We start from the raw sequence: 18,282 nt of genomic DNA, 5'->3' as shown, positions 1-18,282 counted from the left end.
AAGATTGCACTGAGAACATACAAGACAAAACAACTAGCTAGGTCACAAACTGGCACTGATGAAGAGAAGGGTAGGAATAGCACCTTTCAGCTGAGTTTTAGTCTTAAGCAGACACTTAAAAGGAAACATGCTAACTGAGGTGAGACTCTAAGTAAGCATACTTGTTCTATAGCTATGAATGGAAGGACTTCCAAGACCTCCTCCTTTCAGACTAATCATTTAAGTCAATTCATAATGAACTCGAGCTAAAAATCCTCTCTGATAAATGTAATTAAAGAAGAGAAGAGACTAATAACTCAGTATAAAACCACAGGTATATTGGATAATGCAAAAAACCCCCCAAATTAAAAAAAAAGTGAGATTGACAGCATATTCCAAAAGCCAGTTGAAGAATGTCTTTGCTCTTCTGCAACTCTATCGTAATTTTTAACCTGTATAATCCATGCTTATGATAAAAGCTTTGATCACAGTCTATAAGGCTTGCTATTATTAAAACTGATTCCAGGTAACTACCACCTGGAATCCAGCATTTCATATTTTGAAAATGCAGAACAGGGCTAAACAAGACATCATTTATAAAGATTTAATTTTTTAGAATCATAGAATGGTTTGGGCCACAATGAGGTCTCCCCAGGGCCTTCTTTTCTTGAGGCTGAACAACCTCAACTCTCTCAGCCTTTTTTCATAGGAGAGGCGTTCCAGCCATCTGATCATTTTTGAGGCCCTCCTCTGGACTTGCTCTAACCGGTCCATGTCCTCCTTGTGCTGGGGATCCAGAGCTGGATGCAGGACTCCCCGGTGGGGTCTCACAAGAGCAGTGCACAGGAGAAGAATCACATCCCTTGACCTGCTGGTCATGTTTTTTATGTGATACAATTGGCCTTCCGGGCTGCAAGTGCACATTGCCAGCTCATGTCTCATTTTTGATCTACCAGTATCTCCAAGTCCTTCTCTGCAGGGCTGCTCTCAATCCGTTCACCTCCCAGTCTGATACTGGGGATTGCTCCAACCCAGGTGCAGGTCCTTGCACCTGGCCTTGTTGAACTTCATGAGGTTCATACAGGCCCACTTCTCAACCCAGTCAAGATCCCTCTGGATGGCATTCCTCCCCTGAAGCCCATCAGCTCCACTATTCATAGAATAGAATCATAGAATCATTTAGGTTGGAAAAGACCTTTAAGATCATCGAGTCCAACCATTAACCTAGCACTGCCAAGTCCTCCACTAAACCAGGTCCCTAAGTGCCACATCTACACATCTTGTAAATAGCTCCAGGGACAGCGATTCAACCACTTCCCTGGGCAGCCTGTTCCAATACTTGACAACCCTTTCAGTGAAGAAGTTTTCCCTAACATCCAATGTAAACCTCCCCTCGTGCAACTTGAGGCTGTTTCCTCTTAGCAGACAAGTCTCCAGTTGGACACACTTAAGTTTTGCCTTCTTTGCTCCATCCAAAGACCATTGCATCAGCACAACAGAAACATTAAACATGGCAAAAAAATTTAATTGCTTTTCATCCAGAATAAGAAGTTGAGCATTTTGAGACTAAACATATTGGGAGACGTTAATCTACCTGTTTGCAGAACATATTTCAGTATCATTTTCTGGGGTATACAGAACAGATTTGTTATCATATTGTAATTCAAGAGAATTTCTGTGTTTGTGTAAAGAATGTAAATGTTCATGTAAAGAATTCCCATAGCTGTATAAACAGATTTAATATACCGAGAACGGGACTTTTGTAGGTAAGTTACTCAGTACCACAGAAATACGTATTTGTTTGTCAAAAAGGAGCTATGTACCTGGTCCACACACATCTGAAAGTGGTTGTCGGACATAATCAAGACTCAGTGAAAATGAGAAATGGCCTGTCCATTTATCCATGTAACAAGAACGTGTAACAAAATCTGGATGGAATATAAACATCTTGATCTGGAGATCAAAGCTACCAACTATAAAAATCTGATTCTGGTACTGATGAACAGAGGATTTGATCCAATAAGATTATTTTAATGTTCCTAATCTGGTTAATATTTCAAGTCACAGCTTCTAAAGGATGAGATTAATCAGCCCCCATATTGCTCTAACCACAATCACCAGCATCTACAATGCAACATGTTTACATGTAATTCTCTGCTGCTGTCTGTACCTCCAATGCACCTAACTGAGGGTTAATTTTACCAACCACGCTGAGCTGCACTAATTCATATGGTTCTTTTTAAGTTAACCAGGAAGAAATTAATTAATGAGATTGAAAACCACCACTTATGCAAGAAATTTCAGTAAAATGTGGAGGATATACAAAATCCTCGTGATTTAATAATATGCAGCATTCACAGCCCCATTCAGAACAAAATTTTTTATTTCTTATGGGCAATGGGCTCTACCAGTTTTGCAAAACCTAAACTCTCTTCTTCTAAATAATCCTCCCCCACCTTCAGTTTGTCTCCATCCCCCCACCCTTCACCCGCTCCGGGAGGGCAGCAGCATTTCTAAGGAAACTTCCAGGGCTAGGACCTTAAGACATACCACTTCAAACATACAACTTTGGAAGTTCAACAATAAGAGCATTCTCTCACTACAGATAAATCCCTGACTGTTAATTACCTTTTATCACTTGAGAAATCTCTGTATGAAACATGAGAGTGATGAAGCCCTTTAAAAAAGCACGTCAGAAGCCACCCACTTGCTGCTGGTATCCACAGGTGGTCAGACAAAGCAGGCACACAAGCAGTGGTGGAACATCATGTATCTGCAATAAAAACACATTTAATATTAAAAGAACCTTAATGGCTGTGAATCATACATAATGCATCATTATTTAAGAATTCAAATCTGTGTTTAGGTACAGACAGAGTGATCCACTCCCATCTCATTTGCCCAAATTCCTGTCGTCTTTGCCAAGAACTTTTTTAATTTAGTTTTTTTTAAAAACAAAGTTAATTTTTTTTTTTAAACACATTTTCAGTACTGAGACTGCTCCTCAGTGCTAGCAAGAAGTTGGTGTATGAAACACACACCCAACTTGAAATATAATTACCAATATTTTTTTTTGCACTCACCATGCTTTTCTGTGAATACAGCATCAGTTTAAAAAAACTGTTGATGCCATTACAGGAAGAAAAGAGAAATGAAAAAGTAATTACAAAAAGAGACATGGTATATTCACTTCATGTAGTAATACTCCCTTCAGCCAGAACAATTAATTCTATTTGAAAACTGACAACAGCTACTCATTTCAGTTCATGTGGAAGTTAACACCAAGTGTCTCGTAGCAGGAAGGACAAAGGCACACCCACCCTTGCTCTCTTTGCACAACATTTCTGTGGTTGCAAGAAACACCATTTGAAAGCACTTAAGCACAACAGCAGCTTCCTGCAACAGTGAAAAAAATGAAATTCCCTGTTTTGACCCTCCCAACATAGGAAAGGGCCTGACAGAGAAGCAAAAATGGTTTTAAAAACTGAATAGATGGAAAAAAAATTACAATGGAAGTTCAAAGGGGTCAGAATTCAGAATGGAAGAACTCCGCAAGTTTTATATTTGACGACTCTTCAGACAGAAATCTCCCTGGACAGGAGAGAAAGAAATCAACACAATTTCCTTAGCACGATGTGCTGTGTCTACTGAGTCTATCACCAATATCCCAAGAAAAAGGAACCCATCTCAGTGAGCAGTAGATTCAGCTTCTCTCCCCACAGAAGTCAGACTGTTACAGCAATGATTAGCATTTCTCCCCTTGCAATACTGGCTTTAGACATTAGCAGTTTTGCCTTGTTTGGACAGCTGTGTATTTTGTATGTACCTCCAGGGATTCTCCTTCAAATGCTGTCTAGCCAGCCAATTAAGATCTGATCCAAAGTCCAGTACAGTCAATGCAAGTTTTCCAGACCTGTATTAAAGTGCTGGAGGGGGAGAGCAGGGGTTGTTTGGGGCAAAGCAGTCTATCACTGACCTACTGAGCACACATTCCATGCACACTGATCTGAGAGCACTGGCTTCAAAGCACAGAACACCACCTGCTCATGCAGATTTCAGATTGAAGGGCATTGCTGGGTATTCTAAATTATTTTCTATTTTAAAAGTACTGTTCCATGCTCAGAACTGCCTTGCATTCATCATTCCCAGTCAGGCTCTCGACTTTGAGCAAAACTGCATGAAGATTTACGTGACTGTAGTTAATTATGTAGTTTTTCCATAAATTCCAGATCAATTGCATAACTTCATTAGCTATATGAGACAGCTGCTAATGAACTGAGGGAACAAACCACGTTAAGCTAAGAACTCAAGCCACTTCTACTCTCTGCTAGCAGACCCCAGTGGAATAAGGGTTGCAACATTTTGAATAAGCTCAGTGACATTGCAGCTTGCATTTCAAATGCAAAAATTGGATAAAGCAGCCTAATATCAAGTCTATCCTTCTTCACATGACAAACAAAAATGATCGCTTGCTTATGAAAGAGCAGCTCATAGCTCTAGACAAAAAGCAAGGAACCTTGGAGATTAAAAACTCCAAGCTGAACAGGCTCATGGTGGTTATAGTAACATACTTCTCCCTCTCCCCCCCTCTTTTTTTTTTTTTGGTAAGAGAGTCAACCACTTCTTCTGCACACATTTACAGGCATACCTATTTACAGGATCTGCATCAAGACCTTATAAAGCTATTCAGTTTACATACTTTAAGGCTGAGTAAGTCTCATCGGACACAACTTGTCCTTTTAGCAGCAGAGTTGCAAAGAATGTTACCTACATTCCTGGCTGTACCAATTTGACAGTGCACAATTTTGCAAATGGCCTAGCTCTTCCATTTCCCCTTTCCCTCCGATTTGTTCAAGTCTACACCAGCTTAAATTTCTGGCAGCTGCAAAGATTTAAATGCCCAATTCCAAAACGAACTTGGAGTCTAATGAAACTCAGTCAAAATAAATCAGGCCATCATCTCCAAGTTGCCATTATCTGCAAACAGCACAATACGGAATTTGTTATGCAGAGGAGATTCTACAACCTCTAACAGTCGCTTCTCAGCAAGCCTTCAGAATTCCTAGAAATACAGTTAGTGTTTATTGCACCTGTGTCACTGAGTACCTTGAATACTCAATTTACTACCAAGAGAGGAAAAAGATCAAAATAGCATTTTCTTTTGACAAGTAAGGCCTTGAAGACGTAGGTTGTCTCCCAACAACTCAACATGTTTATTGCCAGTAGACTAGGTCATCTTGTGTAAGCTGAAGATGACAAAAATGCGCAAACTTTCCATCTGCTTATACACATGCATCCTTCTTTCAAGAAATTTGAATGAACATTGTAAACATCAATCACAAAAGCCTTCCCACATAATGGTAGGTAGGTGGATAAGATTGTAGGTAAGAGACTAGAAAAGTCTCACAAAAAGTGCTAACAGGTCTTACATTAGTCAGTAGTAATGGGAGAACATCATTAAGTTCTGAAGAGTATTATGTATCTTGTTACAGAAACACCAAAATAAATTTTTTACCTCTAACACCAAGATTAGACTAAGAATAAAAGTCAGACAGTTTCCCACTTGTAATTGTTTTGGTTAGCTTGTTTGGTTTACACTTAATATGTATGTATACTTACTATTTAATTATAGTTTTGACAGTTCAGTTTGAATATACAGACAAATGGAACATAACTAAACTTTCCCATAACATGCACCCAGCATGGCCTGTTATGCTATGAAAACTTTAAAATCTTAAAAGGTAACAATAGTATTCATATTCTGCATACAACATGTAGTATTCTTTGCATATCTGGTCTGATTTGCTTTGCGTATCCAGGTTTGTTTTGGTGAGATTTTTTTAAACACAAGAGTATAATAAATTCAAGGAACCAAATGCATATGCTACTTTGACAGGCAATAAAGTATTGTATTTTTAAAACATCAGCACGTGCAGAAATGCCACCACTCCTTAATGGACAAACAAGAGATTCTGAAGTCTTTGTTCACTCAGAACATACTACATCAGCTAGTATTTCACAAAAAATTCACAGCAAGAGATTCACCTCTTTCCACCACATATTCACAAGAAAACATTCTTCTGACTAACTTTATCGAAGTACTCAACAACACCTTTAAAAATACTAAGCAATCTGGAAAATCTCAGAACTTTTTCCATTGCTTAGACAACAGATGCCAAGTTTAAACATAAAGTTAATCTGTGCTTTAAATGCATCATCTTCTGCATTAAGAAAACTCTGTTGTCTTTTCCTAGGTAATATTTGTTCTGACTTTAAAAATAGCTTTCACAACAACATAAACTACTGTCTTAAAACATATTTAAAGACGTTTAGCAGAGAAAGAGTATGCCTTCAGTTTTCATGGTCTTTTTCTAACATGCTCTGCCTATTGGGAGATCTAGACGTTGCCCTGCCACGAGGTAAAGCCACTGACACGCAAAAACAACTGCTCATACAAGAAACAACTGGAAAAATTAAGTGATTCCAAAGGAATTTTCCTGTTATCAGCTGTACATTAGCATCACACAAGGATTTTTAATACAGCAAAATTTGAAGGCATATGGTATCAAGCAGATAGAGAAGGAAGATGGCAGACTAACTATCAATGACAAAACATATGCTAAAAAAAGTGGAGAAGATAACTTTTGCTTACAGTTTTCACTTGGCAAACCACTGCCTGTATCAGCAATTCAGCAAGAGTCCATGAACTTTTGCACAAGGGAAGAGTAATGATCCTGGCCTGATCCACTCGCATGACACACAGGGACTAAGTGGATAGAAGCTGTTAGTTCGAGGATTTTAATCTTTTCATTCTGATTAGGAATAAAAAAAAAATAAATTGTGATTTCTAAGTTCTTCACAACAGAATGAAGCCCTTGCTCTAGCTTATCCCAGGAAGAAAGCTACCTAGGGGTGCTGTCAGAAGAGCAGAGTGAATAAGACATCCAAGAAGCCTCAGCATTACAGTAACCTGTGAAGTAGGCGAGTTACCAAAAAAGCAATCAAATCAAAGACCTGCCCACAAGCAACAGCTTTGCTTAGGTTCCATCAGAACTTTGGCAAAAGTCAGTCCATATCTGCAAAACATTTCAATTTCACCATGCTGATAAATTTCAGCAAAAGACTATTTCATCAGAAAATTTCGAAGCAATTCAAAGGGTTGCCCAATTGTTTTGGCAAAGACTATCTCCAGAGACAGTGGCATCTGAGGATCCTTAGTCCATTCAGAGCCACCATTATCTGCACAGAGGACATAGGAAAAGTAACCACAATAGGTCAGAAAGGCCTTTTGCATGAAATATGTAAAAAATGTCACCAATTTCCCATTATTCCCTTACACATCTCTTAAATTCTTCTAAAGTGATGCAATAAAAGATGACAACAGCAAAATTAGGACTAAGTGATATTTTCACAAGTCTGTCACATCATACTAGACTTCGTTTTGTGAACTGCACTAAAAACTGAACTCTGTTTAATAGCTCAGACCATAAACTAAGGGTTAATTAGTAGAGCATAGGTCTTCCTTAATTGATTCTTTGACTTCTTTCAAGAAGACATAAAAAAGGAATTGCCAATGCTCCTGTGTGGATGGAGCAAATTAACTCAAAAGTAAAAAGTGTTTCTGAGGATTGGTTACAAAAAAATGGAGAACTACTGTCCTACATTGAACAATCAAAGCACTGGCTTCTATGTAAAAACAACTACCAGTGAATTACCAAGAAATTAGGAGACAATAAGAATAGGTTAAAAAAACCCACCACATTTCAAAGTGGAAAAAATATTCCAACTCACCACTAAAAGAGAATTTTTTTTTTCTATTAAAAGGCATTTTTGTTGAAAACACTATCTAAGGGAAAAACCCTTCAATGCCCTCTAGAGAACTAATATGACAGTTATAGGTACACTCACAAGTTAAAATAAATATTGAAAGTGCAAACAAAAGCAAAAAGCACAACAGCAGCAAAGCAGCCTGTCAAATTGCTTGGCTTTCTTACACACTGCAAGATTGAGATTGTGGGGAGGTGATGCTGGAAAACACTTTTGAAGAAAGCAAGCTATCCTTTTCCAAATGCAATTCCCAGTGTCATAATTGAAGAGGGATTTGTCAAAACACGAACCAACAGTTGTTGCTACAGTACTGCGTGGCGAAAGAACAGCATCAACAGTTGCATAACAGATGCCAGTTTAGCAGCAGATGCTGTCAAGAACCAAGCAGGCTACACTAAGCTATCAGAAGTCATACACATTTCATGTTGCTGCCTGAGAGCGCTGAACAGCGGCACAGCAGACACCAGCCCTATTGCAATGGAAAAGGCTTTAAAACTGTTACTCTGCTCTCAGCCTCCAAGGACCTGTCCTTTTTCCTGTAGCAGGCAGGAATTGCTCAGGTAAATATCTGCTCTCAACAGCTTAACTGTGGAAGAAAGAACAGCCAAGACCCACCACTTGTTGCACTTTGGCACTTCTGAAGGGCGTGAAACCTTCGACAAAGTTCTTTATCCTCTCCAACTCCGGGAGTGCTCTGGAGCTCAGAGTCTAGAAAAAAATGTATTTTCTAGGCAAGTAACAATGCAACAGTTTCATCAAGCAGAGTTATATCCTGGTAGAAAATGCAAGGTTCTCCTCCTTCTCAGAAGATAAAGGGTTTCACACAGCAAACATTTCTGTGAGGAAAACCAGCCATAACTCTTTCCAGTTGCCATTAGCTGTTAGGATAAATTGCCCAGCTTGCGGTTGTTCAGGAAGCTCTTCCCAAGACCTGGATTTTAAAAAGTTAAACTCTTTTGGACTTTCCCTCTGAATGCTGTCATCTCCCTTTTCTTGCCCTCTTATCTCACTTCCCCAGTCTGGCAACTTCCCTCCTTAGAGGTTAGTAAAACTACTGCCTCTACAGTAACTGTCATGTGTGTTTAGACTGTGCGCAGTAACTCAAGAGGGCTGAAGAGCTAGAATTTTCTCCCTGTGAACCAGAAGCAGAAGATTTGTAGTGGGGGGAAGGGCAGTAACACTGCCAGCCTCCTGTAGGCAAATAGGAAGTACACAAAAGAAGGAAGAGACGAAGTAAAGACAAAAGTGTGAAAACAACTTTTAAAAACCTTTCTCCTCCACCAGTTAAGCCACTTTTATTTTGTGGCTTACTCTCTTCCAACACAGCTTGAATTTAGTAGCAACAAAAAAATGGGGGACAAAATGAAGTATAGAAAGACCCTGATTAGTGGCCAAGTATCAGAATAGCTTAAGAAAAAACTGTTATTCAAAGGCAGATAAAGGAAATTTGCAGTCACCTTATGTATACTGAGAAATAATTGCACAGAACAGTATTGCTATGCCTCTTTGCTGTATAGTTCTAGATGAAAAGGCATTTCCAGTTTCAACAACCAGAATATCATGACCGAGAGACTACTCTTCTCTGTCAAAATTCTAAATCTCTACCTTTAGAGATTAAAATTACACTTCTACGCTTTACTACACAGGCTAAGTACCATGGAGAGTATGATCACAATCCCAGCCACCTTTTCTGCCTACAAAAAGACAAAACAAGAAGAGATCCACTACGTTCTTCACAATATTATATTCATAAGATGTCTCTCTGCTCTCTGCTGCTCCCACTGTTGTGGGTTCTTTCTCTCCCAGTTTTACCTGACAAAAGCAAAGGGTAAAGTAGTTTTGGACAAGAACATTGGATATGTTGCATGACAAAACATGCATGACCTTACCTCCTGTAACATTTTTCAGTAAAAAATGTGGGGGATGGAGAGACTAGTAAATCTGAGACAGTCATCAAAAATGTGAAAACATTTCCATGAATGAAGTTATCCCCTTACTTCTATCCCAGAAGTAAGGGTGGGATAACTTGTGCTTCAGCAAATTAGCCCTTTGCAGAAGTAACTGTCAGCATGTAAACAGGATAACATTTAAGTCAGAGTGAATCAGCAATCTCTACTGAACAGCCAAGAGCAATAGATGCCAGTGGCTCCTTTGGACTCTCCAGAAAGACTCTCTTCATCTTCAGCCTACCCTCCTTTTTCAACTTCGGTTTAGAAATTGTATATCATAGGCCAGACCTGATGCAAATTTCATGTACGAATTCCCTCAAGGTGCAGGGGTTTCTAGGGGATTTTGGTGTTGTTTCCAGCTCCCCCACAGCTTTGGAAAAGTGCTTAAAGCTTTATGGAGGAAACAAAGCTAGCTCTTTACAATGACACATCAGTTACAGAAACCTGGAACACTAATATTATTTAGAAGTGCTTAACTTTGAATTACATTTGTTCGTAGAACATGTAATTCCATATAATGCAAACTACAGAAGTTGTCTTACATTTTTATTTAAGTTTTCTTTGGTATTGCAGGAGCAGCTAAAACCCTAGGCAAGATTAGTACCTGAAGATCTAAATCAGCTAATAAAAAACCTGCCTTAAAAAACAAAACAAATAAACCCCCAAAAAACAAACAAAAAAACTACCCCAAAACCACAACACTTCCCTCTTTGCCCCCCAACTTAGATCCTATACAGATTCAACAAAGCTACAAATGGGCATTGTGCATGAACTAAATCACATCTACAAATCCTTACAGAAGCAGGGCCTGGTCACATAATGCAATACAACAAAACACAAAAAAGACCCTCCAAGACAGCCAAACAACAATCCTGTGAGACAGTGCCACAGAAATATTTGAAATCAGGTGATTTCTGTAAATGAAAGTTTAATTAAATACAAATACTCTGAAAACCGTAAGTATATAAATGCATTCACAAGCCTATCAAATAATGATTTAGAGTTCAATTACTGTATACATAAACATTGCAATTTCTGTTGTTCTTTGATAGAAGGGCTGGAGTATTTTTAAAAAAGTAATACATTCTTTTTTTAAACCCTATTTTAATGCTTCATATTGTTGAATAATTACGATAGCAATGTTGACATTTTATCTTTATAATTCAGGAAAATGTACTTGCTTGATAGTTTACTTAATGCTTCCTTAATCATCTATGGCCTGAGAGCTCTCCACTTGTTCCCTATCTGAAATACCAGCCAGCTTTTGCAAAGATACAGCACTACATGCTTTGCCAAGATCACGTTATCTCTGTAAACACAGATTGTCAGAAAAAAATGGAAGCCAAAAAACCCAGGGCTCTGAAAGTAAACAAAGGTTCATCATAAAATGTACTATTAGTGGAGATTCTGCAAAACTCTAATGAAAATGACAGAGAAAAAGAAAAGTTTAGTTAAGACAACCGTATCTTCACAATGTAACATTTCAAATATTCTGTGTTTTCATTTAAAAAAAAAAAAGAAAAAGGGAGAGACAGACTCATGCTTCCCCACCACCACTGGAGAAGAGTCAAATTATCATCCTATATGTCCAGTACTTACAGAACTGTTTTGAATATGATTATGCAATTCAATTGTACACTTTACTTTTCAGAGAAAGAAAATATTCCCAATTAAGATACACTCAACAAGGAGCTCCCTATATTCATATTGCATATTTCCCCAAGTTCTGAAATAAGAATGACACACAACTTTATGATTCTTGATATTACATCCTGAAAAAGCATAAGGAAATTGCAGAAAGCAAGAGTGTGAGAATTGTGCCCCAACAGATCAAAAAGCTCTGGCAGACTACTTGACATGGATTCAAGAAAAACCACATAATGGAAAAGTAAATAATGATTTAAATAGGGGATACAATGGCTGTAGAATAAATACCTATTTCAAATACAACATTTTTTCTCTCTCTCAGAAACTAGAGTATCAAACTACTGGAACAAACAGTCAAGAAGGCAGTAGATTCTGTATGTCTTGATTTTAAAACATCAAGAGTAGATGCACTGTTGCAAAATAGGCTTTAGATAAACCCCTGTTACTGAACTTGGTGGTGAAGGAAAGCCAAAATGTAACTGGTCTATAATATATAGAAGATGAGGTAAGATACAGTGTTCTTTTCTGGATTTCAAAATGCGCTGCTATAGATTGTGCTATTATCAGTTCCTTTATGAGAAGGCATTATAAAATACAGATGCAACACTTAGAGCATGACAGGATTTTTAGACTGATAAGTTGTTTATAAAAAAGTTATGTTACAAAATTCCCCACTGAACAATTATTCAACTATTCTTAAAAGTCTACCTGATGACAAAAAACTAGAAAAAATTTAAAACACTCAAGTGTCTCAGTACATAAGTCAAATTCCAACACAAGCTTTGCCTCTGAGCCCTTAAGTCTAGGGCTTTCATCTACATTTCAATCTCGGGTGAGTTCCCACTACTCTAAAGAAAGTTCTGCAGATGTACCCACTCAGTAATGCGAACCAAGATACATTGGTTCTTCCTGCTAGACCCCACTCCAAGGCAGAAATCATACTGGTTTAATCTTGCCTAAAGGTGGTATTTTCCCACCCACTTTTGGATGGAAAACTCAAATCTACCTAAGGTGATCCGTTCAAAATTTAGGATACTCTAGTCTCTAAATAACAGAACAAGATGGGCTTTTTCCTAGATCAGTCTCAGACTCGCAAACCACTTCAGTTTTCTACAGAACTTTTCAGCATATTATACATACTTATTTGCAGCTTCACCTCAGCTTTGCCAGACTAAGAATTTCAGACCTCTCTGCCAGGGTTTGGAACAAGCTACTGCAAAGGAGTAGACTTTCATGGACCTGAAGAACCCCTTCCCAAGGCAAAACAGGAAAAGGTTCAGTATTCCACACTACTTAACATGTAGCCTATGAAGAGATGACAAAAACAAACCATGTGATACAAATGAAAAACCCAGCTAGCCCCCCCCAAAAGACCTGTTAAAGATACTGCTGTCTCTTTGACACTTTTTATTTCATTGAACACAATTATGTCTAATTAGATAAGCTGGAGCTAAGTCTAGAATACAAGTGAAATACAGTGTATTACAGCCAAGTTTTATTGGAACTTGTGAACTACACTGAGTAAGACATGTCTCCAACTGAACTAGTCACTCTAAGAGGTTTTTGCACATACATTTTCAAGAATAAGACAGATTGCTGAGACCCACTGAAATCAACAAGAAGTTTAAAACTGACCATGGTCTCTCCTCTCTTCACGCATTCTTTGAGCTCCTGAAGATAGACCCTAACAAACTACAAATTACTATTAATACTGTTAGTTACTGGATTTGTTAAAGGTATATTGCAATTAGCAAACTATATCTAATTAAAAATCCTAAGAAGGAATTAAAAATATCTGAATGGACCACTTCTGACCAGGCATTTATAGATACTGGTACCTATAAATGGATATCCCTCTAGTGCCTCCTGCCCTTAAGTGTTTGCCACACCTGCTCACCTACCAGGAAACCATCTTTTAAATAGATTTTTTTTTCTTAATTGATACATAGTAACTTTGACCACTAGTACATGCAAGAAATAGTCCACCCACACATAGATCCAAACTAAACACCATTGTATTTGTCTGCCAATTCATCAAATAATGACTGAGTTGAGTTTCATTTTGTTAAAGCAAATAAGCTCACAGTGCAACTACATCCCACTGGCTGGCACAGAGACAAAAAGAAAATGTAAAAAAACCCACCCAAATAACAGGACAAGCCAGACCATGGCCTTAATTTTTTAGATCTCTGATGGCATTCTTTGGTATCAAATTTATTTAAAAACGAAACCCCACAATGCAGCTTTGCTGTAGAAGACAGAGCATGCTTCTGTCAGCAACAAACTCAGCCTCAGTGCCATCAGGTTACTTCCACTATTCTAGGCAATCTTTACCTATTTGCACAACCCCATAACTATACATAGCAATCTTCATATTTTCAGTTTGCATTGCACTTCAGTATTAGGGTGCTTTACATAAAACAATGTCACCTTTCTTATTTTCCAGATGTAACAAAAGTACAAGGGTCTAAACTATCTGCATTTAAGTTCATGATGTAAGCCACTAGTAGATGAGATACAAACACAATTCTTTGTTTCACAAAATAATTAATAGAACAAATTTCATTGTAAAGAAAGGACTACCTCCTAATTCCTTTCAAGGAAGGTAAATAGCTGAAAAATTAAGTAACACCATAAAGGAAGTGCTGTTGAAATCTCCAAACTGCTTAAACATTGCAAAAGGAAATCCATTTTAAAATTCAACCCTTACCACAACTCTTACCATACACAGTGTGTCAGTTTCATTTTTCAGTTTTAGTACACAGGGCAAACCTCAGGCAGGGGAAAGAAAAAAGAAACTCTCCTGAACACAGAGTTCAATACAAAGGGCATGTGTAAGAAAAAAACAAACCCCACCAAAGGGGAAAAAAAAAAAAGGCATTAAGAGGAAAAGACATGGGTGCAATATATTTAATGTCTCAAAGTAACGCAATGATTCTGCAAACTGGTCAAGATTTCCACTCTCAATTACTCTTCAGAGTTCAGTAAAAAGAGAATTAGGTAACAACTGTGACACTACTATGAACATACCTATCAAAGCCTGTGGCTGTATTGTTCAGTACCTCATAGGTGACCAAGATATCCCTCATGCCTTCAACAGAAACAGGATTCTTAGTGGCTCTGTGGTACTGATCCAGGCTAAATGCCATTACTCTGTAGACTTAATGCCTCTGCATTATTCCCAGCAGTAAATAAAACAAGTTCACAGAAATGGGCTCTTGTTATTCTTCCATCCCCATTCAGGACTCATGGGTTCTAAAATAAGTGAAGCTTATCTCATTTAGCAGATGCTTCCCCTCCCACTCCCCTGAAAACTGTTCATAGACAGTATCACCATTTAACACTTGACCTCATCAACCTACTGGCATAAGCAGCATACGTCACCGTGACCACATGTAGACATAGTATAAACTGTGACAGATCTTGCCAGTCACTTCAGACAGACACAGTCAGAATTGCAAGACATGGTATAGCAGTTTCTTTTTGAGAAAAGACGCTAAGGTAGTTTGATGACTCATAATCAATAAAGGATGTTAGAGACTCCCCTAAAACCAAAATAATCTAAGAAGTGGTAGAGCATAACTGAGTCTTCCCTTGTGCTTCCTTTTACCAGCCACATGCTTTTGTTGACAGTGAGACTGTAATGGAAGGGTTCATCCTCTGGTGAAGGATTCCACCTCATCTAATGCAGAAACTTCCAAAAGCCAAATTATCCCTCTCAGACTATGTCCTTCTAAACAATGTATGCACAGCATCTGAGTCACACCTGAAGACTTCAGCTCATTTTAGGTGTTGTACACAGTCTCTGCCAGAAAGAAGAAAAAGTGGGAAACAGGAAAAACAAGCAAATCTTTGGGCAGAAAAAAAAGAAAGAATCAAGAGAGAAAAGAGGACAGAATGACAGTTATCACAAACTGACCGTTACAGCAGAATGCGAGATCTTCTACAAAGATTTAAGAATCCCTTACTCTAAAACACAGATGTTGCTTTAATAGTCCTCAAGTCTGGAATGTGTTATTAGGTCAAAAGCACAGATAAGTATGCCAACTCTGACCCCAAAGATCTCAAAACACAGCTGCTTTTCCCCTTTCCCCATCCCTATTCCCCCCCCCCCCCCCCCCCATCAAGCTTCTCTAAAAGAGAGAAATTCTCCTCTCACCTCCCACCCACAACTGGTACAGAACCAGGTTCAAATTTTAACTGAAATAATCTCAGTCACTTAGCATCTACTCTGCCTTGTTTAAAACTAATTATAATTGTTTTAAACGAATTAAAAGTTAGTGGATTGCTAGGAAGGCATAACTGTAATACACACAAGGTGAAACAGATGATTATGCACAGGCAAATGAAAAAAACCTAGCAGGTTGGAACCTGTTTGATCTTAGTAGGTACAGGAAAATACATAGTTAAGTACTGAACAAGACCAAAAGCCTGGACTTCATTTGATCCTAGAAAAATCCAAAAAGAGGAAGGAAATTAAGGCATCCTGCCACAATCAACTTCTGCCAAAGCATTCTGGTTTTTTTAGCCTTTGGAAATGTAATTGAGTACAAATGAAAACTTGGGAAGAAGTTTAAACTACTCCTGGGAAGAAAATACCTTCTCATAGCGATTATTTGCTGAAGGGCAAAGACAGACACCAGAGCAGTGAGATAGTCCACGATAGGAAAGGAGTGAAGTAAAAGCAGGAGCCTCAGTTCAAGTGGAAGGTGGAGACAGCACACTGAGTCATACGTGGGACAGAAATCAAGAAAACTAGGAAAAGGGTAGATGTTTGTCCTTACTTTATCTCCTGTACCTCTACATTCTTATCTTGTAAGAAATGAGTATATAGGACGCTCTCATTCCCCTCCCATCTCCGGCAGATATGGTGTCTCCTAATCAGGTCCCAGACTCACCCCAGTAAACCAAGTCTATGTGACTCCCCACCAAGGACTGTCCTTTCCCAGTTCCTTTAGGTTCTGTGAGTCTGCCCAGCACCCCCATGCTACCAAATCAGATACTGGAGAACATACGGCAAGGATCACATCCCATACCACAGGGTAACAAATTCATTAATTTTCCATTCCCATGGTGTCCAAATCATAGCTACATGTAAGCAGAAATAAGAAGCAGGAATAGCTGCTGTTAAAAATATACCACAGGTGGTTGGGTGCTTCCTCCCCCCCCCCCCCCTTTTTGGAGGGAAGAGAAAGTATTACTTTAATCCTTATCAAATATTTCTTTTGTTCTTCCATTGCTCTCCAAGCAACATTTAGTTATTCCTTTAGACTGCTGGAAAAAACTGATGGAAGAGGATTTGATCCCATTGCCGAGTGTCCTGGTTTAGGCTGGAATAAAGTTAATTTTCTTCCTAGTAGCTGGTATAGTGCTGTGTTTTGGGTTTAGCATGAGAATAATGTTGATAACACGCTGATGTTTTAGTTGTTGCTAAGCAGTTTTTATACTAAGTCAAGGACTTTCCAGCTTTTCATACTTCCCTGCCAGCGGAGGCTGGGAGTGCACAAGAAACTGGGAGGGGACACAGCCAGGACAGCTGACCCAAATGAGCCAAAGGGCTATTCCATACCATATTACATCATGCCCAGTATATAAACTGGGGGGAGTCGGGAGGGGCACCGCGGCTCAGGGATTGGTTGGGTGTCAGTCAGCTGGTGGTGAACAATTGTATTTTGCCTCACTTGTTTTGAATATTCTAGTAGTAGTATTTTCCCTGCCTTTTCTGTCCTATTAAACTGTCATTATCTCAACCCACGAGTTTTACCCCCCCCCCCCCCCGCCCCCAGTTCTCTCCCCCATCCCACTGCGGGGGTGGGGAGTGAGCGAGTGACTGTGTCATGCTTAGTTGCTGGCTGGGGTTAAACCATGACATGGAGCCTCAGGGGGTGGTGATTAGGATCTTTAAGCCAAGGATTTCAGTCATTTCTTCCTCTTTAAACATGGGGAGTAAATGGGAGACACCTCAAAGGCAGCTAATGCCTTTGAGCATCAGAAGTGCAGCTAATGCCTTTGAGCATTAAAATTACAAGTGCCACCCTCCCGTTGCTGACATTTCCAGACCTTTTTGCTTAAGAAGGCAGAATAAATGAAATCTATAAAAACATATTTTAAACAGACAGAAAATGAGAGGTGGGAGAAAAGATCTTTGGGGGGGGGGGGGGGGGAATCCATCAGGGGTGATTCGTGGGAGGAAAAAAAAGAAGGCTTAAGGAGTCTTTCAGTAGAGCACTTTAGCAAGACCATGTTAACACAGATGTCCAAATCATCTTTTGAAACTTCTCATCGTTTGTGCAGTATGCAAAAATACCAGTAAAAGTGACTGATATTCCTCAATAAACTTGAACCAGCATGGCACAAGAGGACATGCTACACATATTCCTAATGAAAGAATAAAAAATGTTTAGAGTCTCAAACTATTGACAAACATTACCTGTTACAGACCCAGCTAGTCTTACTGAAAGAAACCAGAACAGTTAATACTTGTAGCAACACACTCCTCCTGAAGAACAAAGCTGCTCTAACCCCTGTGGTTCCAGCCAGGTACTCTGTGATCTGCCACTCTCAAGCAGAACAGGGAAGTAGCTGTGTTATTTTCTTATCACCTGGAACATACAATAAGCCAAACTACAAATGATTATAAGCATCTGGCTGTCTCCCAAGTGCATACAAAACAGAACTGAAGAAATGGTTCTCCACAATCTACCAGCTCACATGCGTGGATTTCACAGCTCTTCAAATTTTTCTTGGGCAGTCTATGCAAATGTCTGCTCAGATACATTGGTTTTGCCTCTTCCTGGACACAAGAAATTACCTAGTTTTCCACAGAGCTTTTAACACAGCCAGCCGAAATATGAACAGGCTTCAGCAAGTTGTGCCAACT

General features: G+C 38.9%; 1 protein-coding gene across 6 annotated transcripts in view; it reads right to left on the bottom strand.

Moving 5' to 3' along the window:
• JAK2 (Janus kinase 2) overlaps window positions 1-18,282 on the bottom strand; it is an 86,129-nt gene that overhangs the window by 51,747 nt on the left and 16,100 nt on the right. Inside the window, exons 1-2 of one of the 6 annotated variants that reach the window (XM_069777575.1) lie at window positions 14,433-14,710; window positions 2,608-2,752 (exon numbers count right to left, since the gene is read on the bottom strand). The gene's annotated coding sequence lies outside the window, so the exon portion shown is untranslated. Of the gene's footprint in view, window positions 1-2,607; window positions 2,753-8,421; window positions 8,783-12,542; window positions 12,681-14,432; window positions 14,711-18,282 lie in introns of those variants that run through there. The other 5 variants (XM_069777569.1, XM_069777573.1, XM_069777574.1 and 2 more) reach the window with 5 other exon arrangements.

The sequence above is a fragment of the Haliaeetus albicilla genome, chromosome Z (genome assembly GCF_947461875.1).
Source record: "Haliaeetus albicilla chromosome Z, bHalAlb1.1, whole genome shotgun sequence".
In the NCBI taxonomy this organism is placed as follows: domain Eukaryota; kingdom Metazoa; phylum Chordata; class Aves; order Accipitriformes; family Accipitridae; genus Haliaeetus; species Haliaeetus albicilla.
The sequence above is the reverse complement of the archived record's forward strand: the minus strand, read 5'-3'. Positions and strand labels throughout refer to the sequence as shown.